The sequence below is a fragment of the Homarus americanus genome, unplaced genomic scaffold (genome assembly GCF_018991925.1).
Source record: "Homarus americanus isolate GMGI-L3 unplaced genomic scaffold, GMGI_Hamer_2.0 scaffold38850, whole genome shotgun sequence".
NCBI lineage: Eukaryota > Metazoa > Arthropoda > Malacostraca > Decapoda > Nephropidae > Homarus > Homarus americanus.
This window is the reverse complement of record NW_024720818.1, coordinates 34,910-53,070: the sequence shown is the minus strand read 5'-3', so window position 1 is coordinate 53,070 and position 18,161 is coordinate 34,910. Positions and strand designations below refer to the sequence as shown.

Sequence of the window (18,161 nt, the reverse complement as noted above, 5' to 3'; positions counted from 1 at the left end):
TTCCAATTGCCTACAATAATGACTATAGTATATAAAAAATTAAATCCAATTTCAAATAGGAGTCAGAAATTATTGTTCAAACAATAACTTAAAGCTACAATTTGGCATCATGCAGGCATATATCTCACACTACGAGCGCGTCACCAGAAACCTACTCGCCACAGTGATGACCATAGAGAGTTGCATGTTATATATAGCTACAGTACTCGGGTGACTCGGAACACGGATTTAATACAGTAAGCCGATTGTACAGTCACTCGTAAGACTATCTCTACTTGGGGAGGTGGATGAACTTCAAAATGAATACTGCGACTCCTGTTGTCTCGATAGGTTTGCAAAATCCTTCGTCCGTTGTGTCATATTTTGTCAACACAATTTTGTAGAGATAGTTTTTTGAGTGACTGTACATTCAAAACAATCTCTCTGTGTGTGTGTGTGTGTGTGTGTGTGTGTGTGTGTGTGTGTGTGTGATCGTCCAAAATAAATTCAGCAACCAATTGTATGGTTATTTCTATCCATAAAAAAGTTATTATTCGTCAGATCATCCTACGAATATGAATACTTTGCCCGAGGATTCGATTAAGAATGCAAATACTTGAATTTCGAATAGTAATGCAAATAAATACTCCACCCTGGTGACTAACGAGACTGGGAACAGAACTAGGCTGGTGACTGAAGAAAGGGATGACTTGATGATGTCTGTCTGTTTCCATGATGATTTTTATTTGAATGTCCATCTTCTACTGCGTATGTGCGTCTGTCTGCCCCCTCCCCTCCCTCCCCCACTCAACACACCCCTTCCCCATCTTCTCTCTCTCTTTCCGTCTCCCTCCCTTCTCTTACTCTCTCTCGTTTTTCTATCCCACTCTCAGGGGATGTTAGTTGAGGGTTGGTACTCCTGAGAGAAGAAGTTTTAAACTCCTGTGAATTAATGAGGCTAGACTATTTCCTCTCGCATCATGGAAGAGTTAGAGGAGAGTAGAGTTTCTCTTATCCCTAGAATAGAGCTAGACGGTGGTGGTAGGAGTAGTAGTAGTAATAATAGTTGTAGTCGAAGGTGTGGCTATTGGAGGAAGCTAGTAGTAGTAGTAATAATAGTAGTAGTAGTAGTAGTGAGTTTGGAGGTTGTGGTCGCCAAATATTTTCTCAGGTGGGAAAGGCCGATGACGTAACTGATGTCTCCCACCGTTTAATTATCACGTCTCCCTAAAGTTGTGGATCAGTGAGTAAGACTGCCCCTCCCTCCCTCGGTCTGGGTACGAGAGGACTTGCTCTTCCCCTTAGTAAGTGTTCGGTTTGTTGCTGGTGATGCCTTAGGAACCAGAAGTAGATAACCAAAATGTTCTACAAAATCAATGTCGAATTATCCTATCGATTTGGTCCGAATGTTATATTACTGTTTAAGGGTAGTATGAAGACTTGAGAGTGAGAGAGAGAGAGAGAGAAAACAAGAGAGAGAGAGAGAGAGAAAAAGAGAGAGAGAGAGAGAGACAAACATAGTGCCGCTGTTACAATAGGGATAAAGGATATATAGTGTTGTTCTGTGTACCACCTGGCCCACACCTTACTGTGTACTATCTGGCCCACACCTTACTGTGTACTATCTGGCCCACACCTTGCTGTGTACCACCTGGCCCACACCTTACTGTGTACCACCTGGCCCACACCTTACTGTGTACTATCTGGCCCACACCTTGCTGTGTACCACCTGGCCCACACCTTACTGTGTACTATCTGGCCCACACCTTACTGTGTACTATCTGGCCCACACCTTGCTGTGTACCACCTGGCCCACACCTTACTGTGTATCACCTGGCCCACACCTTACTGTGTATCACCTGGCCCACACCTTACTGTGTATCACCTAGTACCACCTGGCCCACACCTTACTGTGTACTATCTTACTGTGTATCACCTGGCCCACACCACCTGGCCACACCTTGCTGTGTACCACCCACACCTTACTGTGTACTATCTGGCCCACACCTTACTGTGTACTATCTGGCCCACACCTTACTGTGTATCACCTGGCCCACACACTGTGTACTATCTGGCCCACACCTTACTGTGTATCACCTGCCCACACCACTGTGTACTATCTGCCCACACCTGTGGCCCACACCTTACAGTGTATCACCTGGCCCACACCTTACTGTGTACCACCTGGCCCACACCCCTGTGTACCACCTGGCCCACACCTTACTGTGTATCACCTGGTACTGTGTACCACCTGGCCCACACCCTGTGTATCACCTGGGTATCACCTGGCCCACACCTTACTGTGTCACACCTTGCTGTGTATCACCTGGCCCACACACCATCACCTGCCCACACCTTACTGTGTATCACCTGGCCCACACCTTACTGTCACCTGGCCCACACCACTGTGTGGCCCACACCTTACTGTGTATCACCTGGCCCACACCTTACTGTGTATCACCTGGCCCACACCTTACTGTGTATCACCTGTCCACACCTTACTGTGTATCACCTGGCCCACACCTTACTGTGTATCACCTGGCCCACACCTTACTGTGTGTCACCTGGCCCACACCCATCACCTGGCCCACACCTTACTGTGTATCACCTGGCCCACACCTTACTGTGTATCACCTGGCCCACACCTTATCACCTGGCCCACACCTGTATCACCTGGCCCACACCTCTCCTGTGTATCACCTGGCCCACACCTTACTGTGTATCACCTGGCCCACACCTTACTGTGTATCACCTTGCTATATGCTATACGTGCCCATGATATCTATTATACAGTATTTATATAGATATAAACAACTTCTGCCTGTACAAAAAATCTCAACAGCGTTATTAGGACGGCCGCAAAATTTGCTGTGAAAAGTCAGCTTCCGAAATTAATACTGGCCAAGAGGGTGCAGTGATGGAGACTTAGTGGGGTGCTATATTTGGTTACAGTAAACACAATTCTCGCTCCGCCCAACCCAAACAAACTTGAAGGTGATGTCTCCCAGCCAGCCACATGCCACCTGATATGTTACCTGTGTGTGTGTGTGTGTGTGTGTGTCTGTCTGTCTGTCTGTCTGCGTGCGTGTGGCGGGCAAGCGTGCGTGTGCGGGGCGTGAGGGCGGGCGGGCGGGCGTGAGTGCGGGCGGGCGGGCGTGCGTGAGGGCGTGCGGTCGTGCACGCATGCGTCTGTCTGTCTGTGCATGTGTGTGTGCGTATGTGTGGATCTGTCTGTATATATGTGTGTCTGTGTGTATCTGTGTATACAGGTATATCAGTGTGTATATGTATATATCAATGTATATATGTGTGTGTGTGTGTGTACCTGTGCGTAATATCGGTGTGTATATGTGTTTGTTTAACTGTCTCTATCTCTGTGTCTGTCTGTCTGTCTGTCTGTTATTCTGTCTATGTGTGCGTGTTTCTATGTGTATCTGTGTGTGTGTGCGTCTGTCGAAGTGTTTTGTGTATCTATCTAAGTGTGTGTGTGTGTGTGTGTGTGTGTGTGTGTGTGTGTGTGTGTGTCTGTCTGTCTGTCTGTCGTGCGTGCATGCGTGTATGTGTTGTTCCCAGACACAGAGAGAAAGAGAGTTTGTGTGGGAGGGGGGTGTTCGACATAGAGAGCAGTGTGTGGTTGTGTGTGTGTGTATTCCTCCTCCACGCAGGCGGGTGTGTTAGTGCCTCTTTAACTCTCTCATTTATAACTTGGCTCAAGCTACACCCGTTCTTAGAGACGTAATTGTAGTCATTTCCTTAAGGTTATTTTGAGGTACAATCATTCTTATCCGGAAAATTAAGAAACCTGTCCTTTTCTTTGTCAAGTACATTATTTTTTTGGATAACAGAAATGAAGGGGAAATTTGAGCATCCCATTCCCTGAGTAAGACAACAACCCCGTAAGTTATGATACCAACCCTTCAGTACGATAACAACCCCTTCAGTACGATAACAACCCCTTCAGTACGATAACAACCCCTTCAGTACGATAACAACCCCTTCAGTACGATAACAACCCCTTCAGTACGATAACAACCCCTTCAGTACGATAACAACCCCTTCAGTACGATAACAATCCTATGTGGATGATAAAAAAATCCCTGAGAACTATACCAACAGCCTGGGTAAGATACCACCCTCTTGAGTACAATGAATTAGCCCACTGAGAATGATATTTTAACCCCATGAATACAATGATTTTTATCCCTCTAGCACAATGATTAAACACATATTGAATACGGAGTTACCCAGCGACTTTACCCTGGAGGAAGAACAGTAGATCTTGCACGATCGCCGTCCGCACATCCCTACAAAATTTCAACTCTACAAAATTTTGGAATTGTATCCGACGGGTGGGTGGTAGGGGGCGGGGGGGGGGGTGGCAATACATTACAACACAATGCCAAGAAAGAAATGCCATGGTACCATAGGCTGAGACTGTAAGACTTCGGTTTTATGTCAATAAATTATTATTTTTAAGTCATTTTCTTATCGTCATACTAATTTCTATGTTCCTAGAGGTAATTTGTCTCGAACATTTCATGAAACGTGATTCCCTGAAGTCTGACTGCCAGTTAGAGACAGTGTAGATAAAGTACATTGTTTGTAAAAAAGGCAGCGTGGACGGTACTGGACTTGACCACCAAAGCTTCCCCAACCTAAAACAGTTAGGTACCCATTTACTGTTGGGCTGATTAAGGATCGAACCAATGACCTTCTTGTAGTTTATTTTTTGCTAACGAATTATAAGTAACCTAAATGTTATTTATCCGTTGTTGTTCTTGCTTACAATTGCATTTTGTACATCATATGATGTAGCAAAACTCTCTTGGGAATAAAGTAAAAACAGCATGATTATATTTATAATGCGATACAATATATAGATAATTACGGAATAGATACGGTTTTTACTGTGTGGTAAAGGCGATACGTTTAACTTTTTATAATATCTATATACAGATAATTGCATATTTATCATTCCATCTCATAGACTGATTATCGTGAGACCTATTTCATGAGTATTACGTTAAAAGTACCACATTAAAATGTCTCAAGGTTATGATATAAAGTTGAACACACCACCACTCATTTCTCAGCCTTTACCAACATTCACTTTTCTAGGTATACACACATACGGTCAACACACGGGATGTTTATATAGTCCCTTGATGTTTGTGTTCACAGCGTCCCGGGAGGAAGTTACACATCGTAAACATCGGTGTGTACTGGCCATTTCACCATATACAAGTATTATGCGTTCTTAAAGACCCGTCTGCAAGTCGTAAGTAACAGCGGACGTCGGTAAGGGCAGACACGTGCAGAGAATGATGAAGTACGGAAGTTTTGGATAAGTAACTTTCTAATGGGACTCTGTAAACACAAATATAAAGGGATACTGTAAACGCAAACGTGAAAGAACTCTGTAAACACTAATATAAAGGGTTTCTGTAAGCACTAACATGAAGGGACTCTGTAAACACAAACATGAAGGGACTCTGCAAACTCTAACATGAAGGAACTCAGCAAACACTAACATGAAGGGACTCTGTAAATACAAATGTACATGGACTTTGTAAATATCCTATACAAATACCTGCTTCAGATGTATGAATTAAACAAAAAACCCAAAATAACTGACTCACTTCTTCCTTGTCACGGTGGACACTGGTAATGAGAGATTGAAAAACTTGAAGCGGAGGGCTGTGGTCGCCAACCCTCAGACACCTTGACAGACTGATTGACAACTTACCTTCAGTTATTTTTCTTTCGAAGACTCGTGTCGTTGTCTCTCTGCCACAGGTGAGTCAGAACAAACACCTGAGGAATGATGAATATTATTAAAAGTTATTCAAAGTAAGAACAATGAATGGGATACAATATTTAAGAGGAATCGAAAGTTAAACAATAAAATGAACGATGGACAATGAAAGTTTAGTGAGGTGAAAGTACTTAAAATTTTTGTGGCAAAACTTTCCCAGACACACTTACTATTTTTAAGGGTAAAATTTATACCAGGTTTCGTAGTTCGACATCAAAAATAATGAGATGTGAAGAAAAAATAGTCTGACACTAGACTGTTCAGTGTTTCGCTAAATAAGGAGTTAAGATAAGAGGTAAATAATCCTTGTGTTGTAACGCTTTGGAAAATACTGAATAAGATGGTGGTTATTTCGGATAAATTCTTATGCTTCCTGATGTTACGACTTTCTGGCTTTACTCATGAGTTATAAACAATTGATTCAGGCAAAAGTCATTATTTTAAATATCTGTGTGAGTGTTGATGTTACGACACCCAGTACTGGTGAGTTACGACACTGAATACAGGTGCGACGATAATTAAGGTCCAACAGGTAAGACAGGTGTGACAATTATTTAGATCCAACGGGTGGTACAGGTGTGATTGATGATTATATAGCTACACCAGTTAGAACATGTGTGATTGATGTTTATTTTGATCCAACAGGTGGTACAGGTGTGATTGAGGATTATTTAGCTGCAATAGTTAGTACAGATGTGACTATTATCAAGATCTGACAATTAGAGACGACAGAGGGAACAGATGAAGCAAAAAAACAATTAAACACACACACACACACACACACACACACACACACACACACAACCGGATATTAGTCGCTGTTAAATCCCTTCCGGAAGACTATAGCTGCCGAATGGCACTCCCAACTACGAGTACTAAAAAAAAAAATGTATCAGAAAAACTTTTGCGATCTCACAATTTTATGAAGAGAATTTTCACATGACCCGTAAAAAAATTGTAAGAGATATATGACAAAATATGCTGAGCAAATGTTTTTCCTTTCACGCCGTTACACTCATTTTAATTTTTTTTTTTTACATCAGAAAAATAAAGGAAAAACGACTATGAAATGGTAGGTGATGATGTACATTTAGAGAAGAGAAGAGAGAGAGAGAGAGAGAGAGAGAGAGAGAGAGAGAGATGCATAAACTGTCTAGCTGGTGACACACACATTCAGGCACCATCACACGGGGCATTGTCTGGGAGCTACAAATGACGTGTTTCAACATTTCTCGCCGAGTCGTGATAACATCAACCAATTTCCCGTCCAGACCCGTCATAGGAAACCCCTCACTAGCGGCCCGACACTGGTAATGAGAGGACCCCCTGTAAGGTATGGACTTGGATCTGTCACCAGTACCCGATATCACAAACATTTACTACTCCCTTAGATGATAAATTTATTGTAATCGTTATGTAAGTTGTTGCAGTTAAGAGAAATGGTGGCCTTATGTGCGCTGTTGGGCCGAGAACACAGACTTATCAAATGAAAAAAAAATAACGTTTAATATTTAGTGGTCATGAGGTCACGACGATGACTTATCTAAATAAGGTGCAGGATATCCTAAAACTGCCGTACTGATGCTCGATCTACCTCAGTTTCAGTTGTTTTAACTGGAATTGTTCAGATGGACCTGCCCGAGGTGAACTTGTCTCAGGTCGATCAAAACTTAGCTGCACTTGCCTTTGGTCAAATTACCAAAGCTCAACTTGCCTTCATCTTAGTCTCTCTCTCTTAGACAGGTCGTTAATGGGGATTTTACCTGGACAACACTGTTACACTTTTCAAGTACTGTATTATGGTCAGTCTATGTCTATATGATAGCTGCAGATAACAGGAATTTACAAGACGTATTTTGAAACCCATTGACATAAAAGAGTTTAAAATCTAATGAGAATACCCATAACATCGTAGAAATCTGATCAGTACACCAGTTTATTTATTTTTTTTGAAGCACCTTACTTTCAAGGGATAAAATTATGTACACACGGACTATAAATTACTTTTACTCTTTGGTTCGTTGGATTTCAAACTTAATATTACCTCTCGTGTCGTCTCGGTGGGGTTGGTATGCGTGATTGCGACATAACTTTGCTGAGCCTTGTTTTTTTTTCGAAATATTCGAATCATATTTCGAAACATAGAAAACACAGGAAAAGAAATTGTATTATGATAAGTGACAGCAAAAGTCACTGGAAATCCTACATGTTCCCATTATAAGGACAGCCAGTTGTAAGACCGTTGTTCGGAATTTTACATCGGTTTGTAATTATGTTTCTATATTGAAATCGCTCGAGGTATCCACATTTCATAACATAATGGTGAAATGTTCATCGTGCTCTCTAGACATGGGGAGAGTCTTTCAATGTATGGAGTTTATTGACATTGAACTCTGTGTTATAGCCAGAATTTTCATCTGTGGGTCTTGTCCACTGGGATTTGCTCGACTCAAAAGTTGTGGTAGAAAGAGTAACGATAAATTTTGCCACACTTATTAGCAAGGAACCAAATTTGGGGAAAAAATCAAAACTGGTTCACTGAAAAAAATAATGACAGTACTCTATTTGCATGATTGACTGCCAATTTGTTCCCGTCGTAGTTTGTTCTCATGCGATACAATTAGCTTCAAAATTCGAAAAACAACCTGACTAAATGAAGTCGATTTTCCATATAACACAACGATAAGCAAAGAGACTGAATTTATTTATCATTCTCGTTTTTTCTTAAAGACTTACACTAATGCCCGATCTGATAATCTGTTACTTTAGATCTCCATATATTCAATTAATCTAACGTTTTGTCGTTCTCTTGTATTTTAATTGATATAGTTATACCTCTTTTCCTTCTTCTTTTTTCCCCTTAATAGACGTTCTTTGCAGCGTAGCCCGAGCCGGTGGCGACCCCGCGAGAGCATGACCCAACTACGTGTAAAATTCTTCGGCAAATATTTCAGCGTTGCTCCACAGCTTCTTAACACTTGACGATGAAGGAGGACGGCTCCTAAATTCTTTTTTAGAGAGGAAACTACACACGATCATCGGGAGGAAAAGTGAGCCCTGATAGGGAAGGTGAGCTTTGAGAGGGAAGGTGAGCTTTGAGAGGGAAGTTGAGCTTTGAGAGGGAAGTTGAGCTTTGAGAGGGAAGGTGAGCTTTGAGAGGGAAGGTGAGCTTTGAGAGGGAAGGTGAGCTCTGTGGAGGAAAGTAAGCTCTGAGAATGAACGTGAGTTTTGGAGGGGAAGGGGAGCTCTAAAAAAGAAAGTGAGTACTGAAAGGGAAGGTAACTCTTGGAGGAAAACAAACTTCGAAAAATAACAAGATGGCATTATAAACCTATAGTGTTCACCCAGTGTTCATCAGCAATTTCATGTACACAAGTGAACTCTCAGCTTTGCGATAACTACAGTACTGTATTCTCCTATGTAAATGTTGCACTAGACGTCTCTGAGAATCACCCATTTCTTTCTTTGACTGAATATCTAAGCATTGATGAGGTACATAATTATGTCTAGAGGTAAGTTGACTCCGATATTATTGCCTGTCCAGTATTCTTCACTGATATGTTGTCATAGTTCTGGTGAGTCAATGGCAAGCCGGGTGTGTGGCATATGGTTCCTGCTGTCCCTGTTATGTCACGTGCGAGTCCATTGCTTTTTCGAGACTGAATCCAAGACCGAGTCCCGAGCCAACTTTCCGAATCAATGAATCTCTGTTTTCAAATTATGATATCAAAACACATGATCTTCTATACCTTCTATAATCTATACGTAAGAGATAATTTCAAACTTACTGCTCGATATAAGTTTAAACGTTTGAGTTCAGGGTGATTGAGGAGGCAGCGAATTGCAAGACGCTAGTAGAATGAAAAACATGCAACACAGTGCCTTACCTGGACATATCATCTCAGGTGTTTCTCTACTGTTTCGCCCGTCATGCAATTGCTCCTCTGCTTACCTTCATTATCGTCTTTCTCTTTCTACATATATTTACCTCGTTTGAATTCTTAGCAGCTCCTTTCCGCCTTAACAATTTACTAAGGTACCAGACCTTACTCTTTAATACCCGTCTCGCCTCGTATTCCTTACTACATCGCCTCCATTCATATTTGTTAAAGGTGTCTGCACCATTGACAGCGCCATCGAGCTGCATGTTGCGCCATTTTCAACAAATTAAAAACTAATATAATAAAGTACGTGAATCATCTCTATTTATTTAACGACATTTATATTGATAAAAGTAACAATTTATCTTATCTTTATGAGCGGCTGAGAAAACACAGCAGTAAGGCCATACTTTATCTGTACTGATAATAATTATCATCATTTAGGAGAAAATACATTTGACGTCGCAACAGGTTTAGTTATGACGCCAAATTCACTTAAATAATTTTATATTTAAAAATGGTGTAACTTCAAACTAAAGATAAAATACACGCATATAGATGTAAATGTAATCTAAAGATTCAAAGACTAATAATTGCTTAGACGCTTAAAACTTCCTCTCCTGGAAATAAAACATCTGCCTCAAAAACCGAAACTTCAGACGTAAGCACAATAAACTCAGGAGGACAAAATTCATTAAAAATATACAGATAACTTCTTAAGGAACAAACCAACTTAGGATCCATTTAACCTTGTTTAACTTTATTATGTTTTGGGTGACCAGACCTTGCACACAAAACACCAGGGCTACCAACTGTTCCAGGTTACGTGGTCCTTGCTGAAATAAAAACTTTTCACCCAGGAGATGTCTCGATACTTTTTTTGCTGATTATATTCAATTCTCCCCTAAATAAGTGAATAAGAACTCATCAAACAGATTCACTTAAGCTGTAACACAATCACAGCGAAGAAAATATCGTAAACACTGAAACTCTAACTAGACACATAATTTTATATGAAGTTATGTGAAGGAAAATTAAAAACATATGAGTGAAACATTGTGTCCTCAGGGGTCTAACCTCTCCCTGAACTCTCCCTCTCCTCGTGTTCTCTCTCTCTCTCTCCTCTAACTCCTCTCCCCCTTTCATTTCCTCTCTTCCCTCTTCTCGTCCTCTCCACCCTAAGGGCATGACAGAGACGGGAAGGTGGGGGGATGAGTAAGGGTGTGGTGTTGAGTAGCCTCTCGTCCTGGCTGGGAACTAAGAGGCTTCACCTGTAGTTAAGACCGTGTGTACCACAGTCCACCTTCCCTCCTAGGGTACACCAGCAACCACACCAAAATTACATCTCAGCATTCACCGTCTAACAGCTTCAGGCTCAATTAAGTTAGGTTATGTTTCATAATCACGTTACGTTAAGTTTAGGTCAGTTATGCTACGTTAAGTTAGATTAAGTTACATAATTACGTTAATTCGTGTTAAGTTTGGGTTACGATAGGCTACATTGTGTTAAGTTACATAAGGTTAAGTTACGAAAAAGAGGATTCACTTTTAAGATAAATTTAGACCATTTAGACTAGATTTTGCTATACTGAGTTACGTGATATCTTGTTAAACCAACTAACCAGGAGTGTTTCTTGCAAAGCCTCCTCGTCGTCGTGGTTGTCGTGGTTGCTGTATTGTTTTGGTTATTAGATGATGTTATTAAGGCTGTCTTCTCCGCCACCCACTTAAACTACACTACTGAAACGCTGTTGATGATAGTCTTCACTGTGCCTCAACTCCCTCTTGTCCAGCGTGTACTCTCCCCCATCCTCCTTCTTTCTCTCCTTCTTTTCTTCCCCATATTCTTCTTCTTCGCCATCTTCTCCCTCCTGTCATCATTATTCCTCCTCTGCTATATCTACTTCCTCTCCTCATCCTTCCTCTTCACCTACTTATTCCTCTTCGCCTCCTTAATCCTCCTCACCCCTTCCTTCCTTCACTTCCCTTTCTATCTCTTTTCTTCCTTTTTGCTTTCTTCTACCTATTGTCCCCCTTTTCTTACTCCTCGCTGCTTTCTACATCGTTGTGTTCCCTTCACCCCATCGGCAAACTCCAGAAAAGCAGCACAAATCTGTCGAGCTGCTCTCCTAGTATTGGTTTTCCCAGGTCGGCGCATCTTGCCTGGTCATTATAGTGGATCTCTGAGTCTTCCTTTGCTGGCTCTCTATCATCTGATCCCGGTGCCATGGGGGGGGGGGGGGGGGGAGGGGGTGATTGGTGGGGTGTGGAGGCGGGCACGTTACTCGCCACGTCTCTAACGACATGATATCACGATTTTGAGATGAATTCATTTTATTCTTTTCGTCGAGATACATCATATTCTCGTATCGTGGAGGAAAATTAACCAGTGTAGGTAATGTAAATAAGATAAGCTAATGTTTACCTAGTGTAGAATTTTAATGAAGAGTGTTACTGTGTGTTACTTTGTTAGGTCGTGTTAGTGTGTATTAGTGTGTTATTGAGTGTTACTGAGTGTTACTGAGTGTTACGGTGTGTTACTGTGTGTTACGGTGTGATATGGTTCCCTGATGGCCGTCTTGAATAAAATCTTAGAATCGTTCTTTAAACTTATTCTCTTAAGACTTTTATCAGCAGCATATCAACCGGGTCTCTCTCTCTCTCTCTCTCTCTCTCTCTCTCTCTCTCTCTCTCTCTCTCTCATGAGGATCAGGATGATAGCCAATTATAGAAGGGGCAGGGAACTATCGGCGTGGGCAATTATAGCAAGGATAAGGGAATTATCGGGGTGGTTAATTATAGCGGGGACAAGAGAATTATCAGGGTGGGCAATTACTACAGTGGCGGCAGACAGTTAAAGCGCTGGCAGGAAGGATATTGATGGTCACCAGGAAATGGTCGTCCAGCGCTATTGCCCAACTGTACCCTGAGTGCAGTTATTCCTATCTAAATGACTGTGCCATTAACTATTCTGAGTTTCGCTTTTCTTTTAACATTCAATTAGTCGTTTCTTTGTATTTTCTTATTTAGTTTTTTTTAATTACATTTTAATAACGGAGACATTTCTTTTAGATTATTCCAAATTATTGTTTTAAGTTAATGCTTTTTTGAACTTTAATTGATTACTTTGAACTTGAACATTTCTTCTTTTACGAATTATAATTTTGCTGTTACGCATTTTTAATATTAGAGTTAACTTTCAAATGTGGATATTTTTGTACAATTAAATAGTTTTGATTTAGACATTTTAATTTTCAACTTATTTTTTTCATTTCTCCCATTAAAAATTTTTGTACTTAAGAAATATTTTCTGGCTCAAAACAAAAGTAGGATTACTCTACCATTAACACCATATCTTAGACACTGAGCTCTAGATCTTTAATTGGTATTTCTTAAACAGTAACGTATATCATGAATTTCTACTTTGAATTTGAAAGTAGAATTAATCAGTCATGATCACCTCTGAGTCTGAGCCTGAATTTAGACCCTTGAGCCTAAATCTTTAAGACTGGACCAGGACCTCTTGTTGTGTTCAGTTTGATAATATTGAATCTCATGTAAAGATTCGAACTGGAACTAATGTGAATTTTTTTCCTGTCTTTGAATTTGAGCATAGATATGTAAATTAAATAAAAGAAATTAATCGATTTTATATAACCCCCAAAAATAAGATTTTTAAGGTTAGATCATTACAATTTTTGGCCTGAACACGGTAGGTGTGGCCTGTAACACAGTGGCACACAGTGGACGGTGTCCTATAACACATTCAGCTTAACCTGCAAAACATTGGATGTAGCTTGCAACACATTTGTTTTGGCCTGCAACACAGTGTGGCTTGAAACACAGTGTTCGTGGACTACAAAAGAGTGAGCGTGTCCTACAATAGAGGGGGTGGGCGGCAACACAGAGGAAATGGCCTGCAACACAGAAGGCATAATCTGCAACACAGGAGACGTGGCCTACAACACAGAGGGTGGGGCCTGCAACACAGTGGACGCATCCTACAGTATGGGTCATACTCCCCCCCCTTATAATCTAGTTACTCAATGAGTCATAGATTGTCGTCTCTCTCTCTCCCATTTGTGCCTTTCACGCTGCAAGCACTTTCTCCCTGATATATATATATATATATATATATATATATATATCTGCCTGTCTATTTTTCTACCTATTTATCTCCTGGTTTACGTATGAGAAACATAAAACGTGGCATTTTTAACCCCTTGACGCGTCTCTTGCCTACGTACGAGTATAATGTATCTTTTGGTTCTGTACGTAAGTGCATAGTGAGTGTCGTAGCCTGATGGTTCTGCGGGTGTCCTAAATAAGTTATAACACGGTGTCTTATGTTCGGTTGGTTCAAGTGGTGTCTTACGGCTGCTGGAATGCGGTATCCCGAGTAATGATAATTCAGGTGGTGTCCTAAGGTGGGTGCAGCCAGGTGTTAGTGACCGTGAAGGAAGGTTGCCCAGCATGACTTACCACCTGGGGTCACCCACACCACCTCAGGCTTCGTAATCCTAAAATCACAGCTCTGGGAGAAGCCGAGAATTTATGATAATAAGCCCAGGGCCTTGATTGTCAAGTTACGATGCAGTCTAGGTAGACACACACACACACACACACACATATACTCACACACACACACACACACACACACACACACACACACACACACACACACGACGTGTGGGGGTGAATATTCAACATGTCCGCGGATATACTGTACATTAACTCATGTGAGTTGTAGACATGCTACACACACACACACACACACACACACACACACACACACACACACAAAACACACAGCGTAGGACTGGGTTACATAACGTGGGAGTAGGTTATATAACGTAAGCAAAAGCGTAAGAGTGGGTTACATAACGTGGGGGTAGGTTACATAACATGGGAGTGAGTTACATAGCGTGGGAGTGGGTTACATAGCGTGGGAGCAGGTTACATAACGTGGGAGTGGGTAACGGCGTGAGAGTGGGTTACATAACGTGGGAGTGGGTTACATAACGTGGGAGTGGGTTACATAACGTGGGAGTGGGTTACATAACGTGGGAGTGGGTAACGGCGTGAGAGTGGGTTACATAACGTGGGAGTGGGTTACATAACGTGGTGAGTATAACGTGGTGGGTTACATAACGTGGGAGTGGGTAACGGCGTGAGAGTGGGTTACATAACGTGGGAGGGGTTGGCATAACGGGGAGTGAGGCGGGGAGTGGGTTACATAACGTGGGAGTGGGTTACATAACGTGGGAGTGGGTTACATAACGTGGGAGGGGAGTGGTTTTATAACGTGGGAGGGATTTATGTGACGTAGGCGCTCCGTATACAGCCCGACCATAATTTATGTAGTTTGTGGACTGATATATAACACAGAAGTTATGTAGCCTGTTTGTTATCTATGGAGCGTAACGGGTGATTTGTGTAGCGTAACGGGTGATTTGTGTAGCGTAACGGAGGATTTGTGTAGTGTTACGGGTGATTTGTGTAGCGTAACGGGTGATTTGTGTAGCGTAACGGGTGATTTGTGTAGCGTAACGGAGGATTTGTGTAGTGTTACGGGTGATTTGTGTAGCGTAACGGGTGATTTGTGTAGCGTTACGGGTGATTTATGTAGCGTAACGGGTGTTTTGTGTAGCGTAACGGGTGATTTGTGTAGCGTTACGGGTGATGTGTAGCGTAACGGGTGACAAGCACCAGCGCCCGAAAGACGCTGCCGCCACCCCTCCCGCACTAGATGTAGCCCTCCACACGCGCAATATCTGTGGACGGCCCTTTCGATCTCGCGTCGGCCTCTCGAGTCACCTCTAAGCTCACCAACGAAAGTGAAATCCTTAATAATTCATATCATTGTATCATAGCTGGATGATCTTCATACTCGATTCCGAGTGAAGCATAGTAGTAGTAGTAGTGTGTGTGTGTGTGTGTAATGGTCAGCACGCTCGCCTCGCAAACGAGCGGACCCGGGTTCGATCCCCGGGCAGGGTGAAACTATGGGCAATTGGCGAGTTGTCCGGTCTTCTCGGACTATTCCTTAACACCGGGTCATGCAACTCGTTAACTTAGGGTGTGGTTGTTGTGTTGGCGACATCTTCTACACCTTAAACAAATTCACGCCTAGGTGGCCCTTGGGTCGGCCATCCTCGTTACACGAGGTGCAACCATTATTAGTATTATTATTATTATTATTATTATTAATATTATTATTATTATTATTATTATTATTATTATTATTATTATTATTATTATCAAATGTGTGTGTGTGTGTGTGTGAGGCTAATAAGGGCATGTATTGACGTGATTTTCGTGTAAATATATATACAAACGTCATTTTCGTAGGTCGAAGATCCCCGTAGCATCGGCTTGAAGTAGTCAGTTTGTCCATTTGACTAATGAACTTCCTTATCTCCTACACAAGACTAAAAAATGTGTATAGTAACCATGTACTGCCACTGAAATTACATATTTTATGTCCCTCTAGTATACTTCTCGAGTGCCTGTCTAAACCGACACCTTTCATAGTAATGTAAGTACAAGGAAACTCTCCGTAGTCATTTCTTTGCAGGAATTCGACCCAAGATCTTTTTATTTCAAATGCTAGGAGTTATCCAGCAGACCGTGGGTAACTTGGTCTCACTTCGCAAAAATCAGGTACAAATTACTGGGTAATTAAAACACAAACTATTATATCATACGTCACATAACTCTTATTACAGATGATCTCACGTAAAGTACGAAGCAGATAGGAACCAAAGAATATATCCTAGATGCTGCTGTAAGGATGGTATAGGGGACTTAAGGTACACCATAGGATTCACGTTATAAGGGAGGGTGAAGTGGACGATTCTGAGAAGTGGTGACGTAGATGATGACCATAACAGGCAGACTTGTACACCCTCACAAGCCAAACATCGGTCACCAGAACTAATAAACTCCCCTTGGTGTTATGACTGCTGAACGTGCTAGAACGGGGAAAGAGAATTATACTCTCTTCATCGCTCTCCCTTCCTCCTCAACTCCTTACGTAACATTTTTTCGTGTATTTTTTTCCTTTCCGACACTCCGCCGGGTTCAAAGCTCTCCTACTTCTCAAGAAATCCTTCAACCACCCCTCCACCTCTGAGCCTAAGGCACATACCGTAGGGGATCACTCCACCACTAGCAAACATGGCCGGGTGTTCCCCTTTACCCAGCAATAACAAGTTTACGGAATCTACGCCAGACGAACGTCAGCTCACCCTCTGCCTACATAGATGATAATTTTAGTGCTAGTACACACTTGTACCTCCTCACTAACACACATCCCTTAACTAACTCTTACTAGAGGTCAAGATGTCTTCCTCTCTCTCCCATCACTAACAGGCTCACACTCTATCTCCCCTCAGAACACTCACCCTCTGTCCGTCCCTCATTCACTTTCCCCTCAGTATAGGTCCTTTTCCACCGCTCCCTCTCCCGTCAGCAACCTCTTCCTTCACCCTCTCGCCCCTCCCAGGAGAGCACCAGGCCCAACACTCCTCCTCGAGAGTGTTACAAGAGTGATCTCTCCCACCACTCCCTCTTGTCTTGTGCTGTCTCAAGTGGTGGCCACGGCTAGCAACCACACACACACACACACACAGAGTCTATCCTACTGACCGGATGTGTGTTTTTGTGTATGTGCGCTTTTGTGTGTGTAAATGTAAGAATATGTGCATTATATACAGTATGTATGTATGTACTGTATGTATCATATTTGCCCGCACAATACGTTCATTCTATAAGCTAAAATTAAACTAGTAAATCCCTATAAACTTAACACCGGTGAACCTAAACCATGAACATGCCACCATGAGCATTAAGAAAAGCGGACGTACAGTCGGAGTTACAGAGTGTAAAAGTTCGTTCCCTCCCAAAATGAAGCAGCTTCAACCTCAAATGAGATAAAACAGCACAACCGCACCAGACGACAGCTAGGGGAGCGAACTTTTGTCTGTGACTGTACGTACGCTCCTCTGGCGTAGCGTTCTTTAAGCCTATCACTCCGTCGGGAAACGCCAGCACAGCCGCTGGGGTGACTGAGAACTTATGCTGCCACTGCCATCTACAGTGTGGACCTGAGCCGTACGTGAAGTTTCCCGGACAGTTCATTAATTAAAAATGTTAAGTTTGTAGACATCTTACGTCGCCTCCCAACAAAAACTGTCTTAAAAATGTAAGCACCACATTTCTAATTCTTCATTGAAATATAAACATTGAGAAACGAACTAATTAACTCGTAATAAAGAAACATATTTAATTTACACAATGCGTTAATGAAACTTCATCTCTCGCTTTTATGTTGTTTATTTGATCAGGATATATTTACTTTTTTATTCTCTTCACGACTGATATTACCGCCTGTTTGATTAACCCTTTTGAACTGTTACGAAAGATAAGAAATTAACAAAGACTATATCTATTTCTCTTCATCTATATCTCCTTTCTTCTCTCCC

At 41.9% G+C, this 18,161-nt stretch overlaps 1 protein-coding gene across 2 annotated transcripts in view; it reads left to right on the top strand.

Annotated features, from left to right (window-relative positions):
* LOC121861266 (acetylcholinesterase-like) overlaps positions 1-18,161 on the top strand; it is a 185,737-nt gene that overhangs the window by 138,124 nt on the left and 29,452 nt on the right. The window contains exon 4 of one of the 2 annotated variants that reach the window (XM_042358909.1): positions 16,169-16,213. The exons of the other annotated variant lie outside the window; for it this stretch is intronic. The gene's annotated coding sequence lies outside the window, so the exon portion shown is untranslated. The remainder of the gene's footprint in view (positions 1-16,168; positions 16,214-18,161) is intronic. 2 annotated transcript variants of the gene reach the window in all.